Source organism: Spermophilus citellus, assembly GCF_964194105.1.
Source record: "Spermophilus citellus genome assembly, chromosome: 2".
Classification (NCBI taxonomy): domain Eukaryota; kingdom Metazoa; phylum Chordata; class Mammalia; order Rodentia; family Sciuridae; genus Spermophilus; species Spermophilus citellus.
Window position 1 is genome coordinate 156998108 of NC_138183.1, and position 10687 is coordinate 157008794.

Here is a 10687-nt window from a genome sequence, read left to right on the forward strand (position 1 = left end):
CTAAGCAGGAAGTGTGAATCAGGCGGTATAGCGCTACCAGATTTCAAACTATATTACAGAGCAATAGTAACAAAAACAGCATGGTACTGGTACCAAAACAGGCAGGTGGACCAATGGTACAGAATAGAGGACACAGAAACCAATCCACAAAATTACAACTTTCTTATATTTGATAAAGGGGCTAAAAGCATGCAATGGAGAAAGGATAGCATCTTCAACAAATGGTGCTGGGAAAACTGGAAATCCATTTGCAACAAGATGAAGCTGAACCCCTTTCTCTCGCCATGCACAAAAGTTAATTCAAAATGGATCAAGGAGGTAGATATTAAATTAGAGACTCTGTGCCTGATAGAAGAAAAAGTTGGCTCCGATCTACATATTGTGGGGTCGGACTCCAAATTCCTTAATAGGACGCCCATAGCCCAAGAGTTATATACAAGAATAAACAAATGGGACTTACTTAAACTAAAAAGTTTTTTTCTCAGCAAGAGAAACAATAAGAGAGGTAAACAGGGAACCTACATCCTGGGAACAAATTTTTACTCCTCACACTTCAGATAGAGCCCTAATATCCAGAATATACAAAGAACTCAAAAAATTAAACAATAAGATAACAAACAACCCTATCAACAAATGGGCCAAGGACCTGAACAGACACTTCTCAGAGGAGGACATACAATCAGTCAATAAGTATATGAAAAAATGCTCACCATCTCTAGCAGTCAGAGAAATGCAAATCAAATCCACCCTAAGATACCATCTCACTCCAGTAAGATTGGCAGCCATTATGAAGTCAAGTAACAATAAGTACTGGCGAGGATGTGGGGAAAAAGGTACACTTGTACATTGCTGGTGGGACTGCAAATTGGTGCGGCCAATATGGAAAGCAGTATGGAGATTCCTAGGAAAGCTGGGAATGGAACAACCATTTGACCCAGCTATCGCCCTTCTCGGACTATTCCCTGAGGACCTTAAAAGAGCATACTATAGGGATACTGCCACATCAATGATCATAGCAGCACAATTCACAATAGCTAGACTTTGGAATCAACCTAGATGCCCTTCAATAGATGAATGGATTAAAAAACTGTGGCATTTATACACAATGGAGTATTACGCAGCACTAAAAAATGACAAAATCATGGATTTTGCAGGGAAATGGATGGCATTAGAGCAGATTATGCTAAGTGAAGCTAGCCAATCCTTAAAAAACAAATGCCAAATGTTTTCTTTGATATAAAGAGAGCAACTAAGATTAGAACACGGAAGAAGAGCATGAGGAAAAGACTAACATTAAACAGAGACGAGTGGGGTGGGAGAAAGGGAGAGAGAAGGGAAACTGTATGGAAATGGAAGGAGACCCTCATTGTTACACAAAATTACATATAAGAGTTTGTGAGGGGAAAGGGGAAAAAAAAACAAGGGATAGAATTAAACAACAGCAGATGGGGTAGAGAGGGAAAATAAGAGGGAAGGGGAGGGGGGATAGTAGGGGATAGAAAAGGTAGCAAAATACAACAGTCATTAATATGGTATTATGTAAAAATGTGGATGTGTAACCGATGTGATTCTGCAACTTGTATTTGGGGTAAAAAATGGGAGTTCATAACCCACTTGAATCAAATGTATGGAAGATGATATGTCATGAGCTTTGTAATGTTTTGAACAACCAATAAAAAAATTATTTTATTCTTTCATATTGATGGTTGAAATTCTGGATTTTCTTGAAAGGGATGATGGTACAGATTGATTAGAATGTAATAGACTAGTGTTAGGAGATCAGGTGGGTAGTTATAGTAATCGTGGGGAAGATGCTAATGGACAGGAAGGGTGGTGACAGACTCTAAGAGGGGGTAAATTTGAGAGCTATCCAATTTGAGTTACTGGATGGAAGGTGAGCACATAGAAGCAGACGAATATGACACCAAGATATTAATAATTTCTAGTTGTCAAGGTGTATTATCACTAAAGAAAAGGGAGACAATAAACAAACAACCATATTCCTGAACACCCTCCCCACTCCTTCTGTTCCCCAAAACCTAGCCAAGTTAAGGGAACAATGAGCAATTCTGGGCCAGAAATATATAATCTTGGAAGGCACTGGTTTTCTTTCTTTTCTTTGGTACCAGAAATTGAACCAGGTGTGCTTAATTACTGAGCCACATCCTCAGCCTTTTAAAGTATTTTATAGACAGGGTCTTGCTAAGTTGCTTGGGCCTTGCTAAATTGCTGAGGCTGGCTTTGAATTCATGATCCTCCTGCCTCAGTCTCCCGAGTCACTGGGTTTACAGGTGTGCACCACCGTACCCAGCAGGACATTGGCTTTCTTTTATGCACACTGCAAATGAGGGCAAGTTACTGTCATCTGTGGAAAGCTCCTTGAACAGTTAGTTGCTCCTTGGGATGCTGTCAGACAAGTAAATTAAGCAAGCTAATGCTGATGATGTCACTGTTTCAGCAGCCTAACTTATAAAACCTCTCTGAGTTGGGATGGTACGGAACTGAGGGCACTGTGGAAAGGATACATGTCACTTGTTGAGCCATCACTGGACAAACATGTGAGGGAGAGGCGGTGCTGCTTGGCAGGCACCATGAGGGACAGAAGTGCAATCAGCCTGTCACCACTGAACTCTTAGTATTCTTGGAGCAGTCACTGATCTCAGTATCTCTCTCTTTTTATTTTTTATTTTTTTAACATTTATTTTTCAGTTTTAGTTGGACACAATATCTTTATTTTATTTTTATGTGGTGCTGAGAATTGAACCCAGTGCCTCACGCATGCTAGGCAAGCCTGCTACCACTTGAGCCACATCCCCAGCTCCCCTCTCTCTCTTTTTAAAAATATTTTAGTTGTAGATGGACACAATACCTTTAATTAATTAATTTACTTATTTTATATGGTGCTAAGGATTGAACCTCACACCTGCCAGGCAAGGACTCTACCACTGAGCTACAACCCCAGCTCTGTCACTGATCTCTTGTAAGTTTTCCTCAGCAAACCATATATCTCTCCTGTGTTGTCTCTGGGCACTTTCTTTGGCCTGTCTGCAATATATCCCACTGCCCTGCTACAATAGAGCTATGAACTAGACCCCAAGAAAAGCTAAAGTTTTTTGCCAATGAGTGTTTTGGGGAAGAGAAAGGATGGACAGGGGAGAAAGTTTGAGTGAGCTCTTCTAGGCACTTCAGAGCCCTTCTGAGGAGGTTATCATCCTTCACACTTAGGTAGTCCCTACTCAACTTTGGTCAGAATAATGAGGAAGAAGAGAGTGCCAACCCCTAGATTTAAGCATAGGAACTTTTACTATGAACTGCTCCCAGCAGCAGGGTTTCAATGTAGTCACTGTATTGACATTGTAGAACTTGGCTCTACCTCAACCCACATAGTCCATTTCTCCAACCTCCCCTCTCAGGTCATTCCCACTGGTATGCATATTTGTCTCCACAACTGGGTAATAAACTCTTGAAAGCAGAGACTGTAATGTATTCATTTCTGCCAAGTTATTAATCTAATTTTTGAGAGTAGAAAGTTGGCAGTACCTTGTTTTAATCATTATTTTATAGTCTTCAGTGACCTCTTTCCACTTTCATTCTTCAGATTAATAGAGATTAGAATCTATATAACAATGGCTTTGAGTTATCCTTATCAGAATTCAAGGAGTTTTGTAAAGCTACTCCTGGAATGATTATGCCATAGCTAGCCTGATGGCAGTAGGTGGCCAAAATCAGGAGCTGGGTTTGGGAGAATACTGGCTGCCAAGTATAAAAGTGACCTGAGCCCTTCCTCTTAAGCCAGCCTTCTTGAGGGATAATCTAGCTGAAAGGAGCAGAAGAGGACTGAACAGGACAAGAACTAAGCTGCTATGCCCAAGAGTCAGCAGATTCACATGGTCAGGGGCCTGGGCCAACTCTGGATGAACAGGAGGATGGCAAGGGGAGGCCAAGCAGGACAGTCCTGATCACCTTCAGTCAGGTACAGAGGTGAGCTGCATCAAGCATCACATCATCAGTTTGGAGCAAAGAGATTTTTTTGTTTTTTATTTTTCTTCCCCAAAAACTTATTTTCCTGACTTAAAAACAACTGAACTTTATTTTCTCACTGTTCTGAAGGCTGGAAGTCGCGATTATGGTATTAGCAGGGTTAATTTCATTCTGGGACATCTCCTTTGTTTACATATGGCCTTCTCCCTGGTTCAAATTTTCTCTTCTTATAAGGACATCCACTATATTGGATTAGGCCTCACCCTAAAGTCTTTATTTTAACTAAATGAACTCTTAAAAGAATTTTATCTCTGGCTGGGGTTGTGGCTCAGTGGTAGAGCACTTGCCTAGCATGTGTGAGATGCTGGGTTTGATCCTCAGCACCACATAAAAATAAATAGAATAAAGGTATTGTGTCCAACTACAATTAAAAAATATATTTTTAAAAAAAGAATTTTATCTTCCCAAGCAGCTATATTCTAATATACCGGATGTTAGGACTTCAATATATGAATTTGGAAAGGCACATTTCATCTTATAACAACACCATAGAATGCTTCTAAGACAATAATAGCTTGCATCCTCTAGCTGCCTAGCTATTTTTTCTTCAGTTCTGATTGGCAAGAACTTAGTTTTATAATACATTTTATTATATTATACATACATTTATTTGTTGTTATTTAATAGTGGCAGATGTAATAGTGGGAATAATTTAATAGTGGCAAATGTAACTCACCTCCTTTTCTTATTTACAGATTGTACCCAGAATACATACTAAGAGCTCTCACCTCAAGGTCCCTAGAGGACCCGTACAGGTAATGGTGTCACTAACGATGACCGGGTAGAAACTGTGACTATTTTGTGTGCGAGGTATTACATAAGAAAACTATAAACTGAGACTTTATGATAATTATCAGAGATGTACACCTATTTGGGAACAGAGACCTTTTTGTTTTTCTTTTATTTTTGTGTTTTTATTGGTGTATTGTAATTATACATAATGATGGGGTTCATTGTTATATTTGTACATGTACACAATGTAACAATATAATTTGGCCAATATTATCCAGTATTTCTCTTTTCCCTTCTCTGGTCTTTTTCCTCTAATCTACTGATCTCCCTTCAATGTTCATGAGATTTCCAACTTCCTCACCCTGTTACCCATAACCTTTCTTTTCCTTTTTCTAAGCAGAAAGGTTTTTGATGCTAAACAGAAATTTTTCTAATATGTTCTACTTGGGCACCATCCAGGTCACCTTAGAAAGGGGGCAGGCCCTCACACTCATAGATTGCTGGTGGGACTGCAAATTGATGCAGCCAATATGGAAAGCAGTATGGAAATTCCTTAAAAAACTTGGAATGGAACCATCATTTGACCCAGCTGTCCCACTCCTTGGTCTATATCCAAAAGGACTTAAAATTAGCATACTACAGTGATGCAGGACATCAATGTCTATAGCAGCACAGTTCACAATAGCCAAACTGTGGAACAAACCTAAATGCCCTTCAATAGACGAATGGACAAAAAAAATATGGTATATATACACAGTGGAATATCATGCAGCAATAAAAGAGAATAAAATTATGGCATCTGCAGGTAAATGGATGGAGTTAGAGAATGTCATGCTAAGTGAAGTAAACCAATTCCCAAGAACCCAAAACTGAATGTTTTCTCTGATAAGTGGATGTTAATCCATAATGGGGGGGCGATATGGGATGACTGGAGGAACTTTGGATTGGCCAAAGTGGGGGCAGGAGGCAGTATGGGGATGGGAAAGATGGTATAATGAGACAGACATCATTACCCTAGGTGCAAATATGATTGCATGAATGGTGTGACCCTATTTCATGTACAACCAGAGAAGGGAAAAATTGTGCTTCATTTGTGTATGATGAATCCGACAGCATTCTGCTGTCATGCATAACTGATTAGAACAAATACAAAATTAAAAAGAAGGGGGCAGGCTCTCTTAAGAATATGCAGGATTTCCCAATATTTGGGCTTCATCAGGTAGAGATTCTATTGATTGATTCTCTCTTCCCCATGTATGAGCCTTATTTTCTTCTTCGTTTGTGTATCTTATAATTTCTTGTTGAAAACTGGGTTTTAAATAATGTAGTATAGCAACTCTGAATGTCAGATTCTTCCCTTTCCCTGGGGTTTGTTGTTACTGCTGTTGCTCATTTATTTAGTGACTTTCAAAACGAATTCTGTGAAATCTGTATTCTTTGTCCTGTATGGTTCCTGAAGTCTCAACTTAATGCAGGTACTGACTGAACAGAGAATGTCCTCACGCTTGGAACTAATAAGTCTCCCAGTCTTTGTAGAGAGGCTTTATATGTATGTTGGTGCATGCCTTCAGCATTCACACAGGAAGTTTACTACTTCACTTTAGCCTTCCTATTCATCTCCAGGTGAGACAGAGGTGATAATTTAGGACCTTACGTCTTTCTTGCACATGCACACACCACTGGGCATGTGTAAAATCCTATGCAAATGTTATGGTTTGGGTATGAGTTGTTCCTCCAAACTTCTTGTGTTAATGTGGGAGTGTTCAGAAGGGAAATTATTGGATTGGGAGGCTATAACCTAATCAGTCCACCCAAATTTGAATGGACATAGTGGTAACTATAGGCAGGTGGGCATGACTGGAGGAGGTGGGTCAATGTGGGTCCAGCCTCAGTGCCCTTTAAGGGTTCATTCTCTGCAGCCTCTTTTCCTTGTTCTTTTGGCTTTCCACCTGCCATGAACAAAGAAGATCTTTAGCACTATGAGGTCTTGTCTCATCTTGAACCTAGAACAATGGAGTTGGCCCACCATGGACTAAACCTCTGAAACTGAGCCAGAATAAACTTTCCTCCTCTAAGTTATTCTTGTCAAATATTTTCATCATAGCAACGAAAAGCTGACTAACATAGAAATTGGTATCAAGAAATGGAGTCAATGGAAAAGTTTGGAGAGGCAGGCGGGAAAAGCCTGAGAATATTGTAAGCAGAACTTAGTGGGTGATTCTTGGAGCTCAGAAGAATGGAATACTGATGGGAATGTGGACTGTGCTCATGAGGTTATAGAAGGAGATAAGGATTCTATTAGGAATTGGACTAGAGGACATTTGTGTTACATTCTGGCAAAGAACTTGTCTTCATTTTGCCATGTCCTGAGATTTTCAGGGAGGCTGAATTTTAAAGTTATTGGCTCATTAATCTGGTGGTGAACATTTTAAGGCAGCACAGTGTTCAGTCACTGGTATTGATTTTGTTGTCTTTTAGCCAGATTTACTGTGAGAATTTGGAGAGAAAGAAGATCTGAAGGATTTTAAAAACTTTCAGTTTGTCCAGAATAGGACAAATAGTAATACTAGGGCCATGGTTGTTAAGGAGATCATAGCTACTGAAGTGATGCTAAGTACTTTACACAGAGACAATAAGAAAGATGGCTTGAGGGCATCTCAGGAACGTTCAAGACCACACCCATTGCAAAGATATGGCTATGAAAGGGAAAATGATTTTGAGAAGAAAGCCTGGGGACACCCTTCCTGTAGGGGCTAGGAATTTGTTTCACTGTGCTCAACTGTGCAGGTACTCAGAGACTGCTGCAGCCATGATTCCAAGGGGTACAGCAACTCTGTGACTTTGGCATCATCCATGTAGCACTGGTTCTGTAGGAATGCTGGATGATGGAGTTGAAGGGGTTATAGATGCTTCCACTGAGGTTTCAAAGGAAGGCCTGGGAGGCCCAGTAAAGTGTAAGCAGGCTTGGAATCCCTGTGGGTTTCCTCTGAGAGACTGATGCATGAAGTTGTGAAGGTAAAGCCAAGGCTGGAATGAAGACCTCTGAAATTAAGAAATGCCACTAATGTGGACTGTCCACTGAGAAAAGCCATTGGCTGGGAAGAAAGCCAGGCTAAAAGAAAACCACAGGCACTGCAACTGGCAAGGTCAAAGGGGTGGGACTGTCCAAGCCCTTTGGAAAGCACATGTCTCTTGCCATGTGTCCTGGCTGTTGTACAACATAGAGTTATAGGACCTCTGTGCCAAGCTGGGTTTTGGTCTTGCTTTGGTCACATCCCTTCTTTCTATGACTCTATTTCTCCTTTTGGAATTGGAATGTTTACTCTATGCCACTGTATATTGGATATATGTAATCTGTTTTTTAATTTTAGAGGGGATCATAATCAAGAGTTTACCTTGAGTTTCAGATGAGACTTTGGACTGTGACTTTTGAGCAATGCTGGAACTATTAACCCTATGGGACTCTTGGAGATGAACCAAGTGCATTTTGAATTGTGAGATGGACACAAGCTCTTGGGGGCCAGGGGTGGAATGTTATGATCTGGATATGTAATGTCCCCCCAAAGTTCCTGTGTTAATGCAAGAATTTTGGAGGTAAAATAATTATATTTTGAGAACTATAACCTAATTAGTCCATCTTTGTTTGAGTTAACTGGGTGATAACTGTAGGAATATGGGGCATGGCTGGAGGAGGTGGGTCACTGGGGGAAGTACTGTGAGGGTTCATCTTCCCTGAAATCCCTTCCTCTCCCTCTCTCTGCTTCCTGGGCCACCATGTCCTGAGCAGCTTCCCTGCAACATGCCCTTCTGCCATAACATGCTGCCTTACCTTGGGCCCAAAGCAATGGAGTTGACCCACCTTGTATTAAATCTCTGAAACTACCAACCAAATTAAACTTTTTTCTCCTGTAAGCTTTCTTATCAGGTGTCTTGTTCACAGTGATGAAAAGCTGACTAACACAACATATGGGCTTTCTAGATTCCCAGATATTTATTGGAGCTATTGAAAGCTGCTTATTGGCATCTCCTTCATCAGATTTTTCTTTTGAGTATTTTAGGTTGACTACTGTTTGGCTCAACTATTATCCACTTCCTATGTCAGCTATGAAATCCAATAGTTGTCGCCAATTGTTTTCAACAGGTGCCCTTAGGTAAAACAGCTTTTCAAGTAGGGCAAACACCAAGTCAGCTTAAATAAAGACAGTCTTGCAAATGGGATCTTCCAGGGAACCACTAGATAGGTCAAATTGTGAGAACTCTCTGGAATGAGGTTTTGAAGGATATCTAAGCCTTTTCTACCCATTTTTGTGGCTACCAGATTGCTATTTTCTATCGTAATTATGGGATGTTGGTTTTCAAGGCTAATGCAGAATTGAAGTGAGGGGGGTGGAATTAGAATAAATTAAAATGCACAAAGCTGACTGTTCTTACTGAGATTATGTTGCCTTTTTTTTTTTTTTTAAATAAACACTTCCCAGATTGCTGTGAGCTTTTGGTTAGTTTCCAGAGTCTTGAAAAAATTGATTCTGACAATTTCTTTGCTAGTTTTTTCACTGCTTTAATGGAGGAGAGAATTTTCAGAGGTCTTTACTCTGTCATTTTCATTGACATCACCTGAGATATGTTTGAAATGCCCTTTTCTGTGATTGTTTTCTCATTTCTCAAAACTCTGTTCAAATGTCTCCTCCATTGTGAAGCCCTCTGGGCAGAAGATTCAGCTATTCCTCTATTCTCCTATACCTCTGTGTTCAGGCCTCGGTAATTTCACTTTTCACAAATAGCAGTTATTTATATCTGTTCCTGTCTCTCCTTTTAGCATGCTAGCTCCACGCCTGGGACTATTCATCCCTCATGCCAGGCTCCTTCCTGACACAGTTTGTAGACTGAAGAGCATTGCCCTAGGTGACCTCAGAACCTAACCAGGGGATTTTCAGCAATGGCCACCATTCCTCTCCTACATCTATAGTTCAGAGCTGACCTCCCTCTCTTGTTGTATCGTGTGCAAAGAGCTCTGTGTGCTGGCCATAAGCTCAGAGGACATACTAAGTGTATGGGGAACAGAGAGAGCAAAAAGGGAAAATAAAGCCTGTGTGGATGAGTTTCAACAGTGATAATAATAATACTAGACACCAAGATAAGAGCGTTATATTCAATATCTTATATAATTCTATCAATATTGTTAGGTACTATTACCCTAATTTTATAGGTGAGGTCATTAAGGGAAATGGGAGATGAAACGATGAAAGCTTGACTCGGAAGCCCATATTCTTAGCCATTCCATATGAGGGCTCTATGAGAGGAAGATTGGAGGAGAGGAAGCCACACCAGCCTTTCCCTTCCCTGGGACTGTCCCACTTCCTTGTCTAAAGGGATGTGGTTTCCACGTGTGTTCAGACCAGCCTGGGCTCAGCTGGGATATTTCATATTTTGAAACAAGGTAGCACTGAGGATTCTTATAATGACTGGCTCCTAGGGCAGATAGGGTGGAGAGGCTCCTCTTCCTAGTGTTAAGGTAAGAGGTATAGCCCTGAGGAGAAAGATCCCTCATCTTCATCGCAATATCTCCCACCTACGTGTTACAAGAGAAGAGAGTTAAGAGGAAGTTCCTAGGGGAGACAACAGGAGGTTGTCCACGCAGGGCCCTGCTAGGGGCCCTGCTAGTTCAGCCCCCGCAACAGAGCTGCTAGAGGAGGCACTTTCCACCAGCCAAGAGAGGAGGAGAGAGAGGTTGGAGCAGAGATAGCATGTGTGGGTCAATGGCACTGATGTAAGGCGACATCCCCAGACTGCTAGAAAAACCAAACCACACAGAAGCGAGATGTAATCCAGAGGGCTCAGAAACATTTCAACGAATGCTAATATCAGTCGCTCTCAGCAGGACAGTCCTGTCAGCAGGAAGGGGGAATTGTGTTAG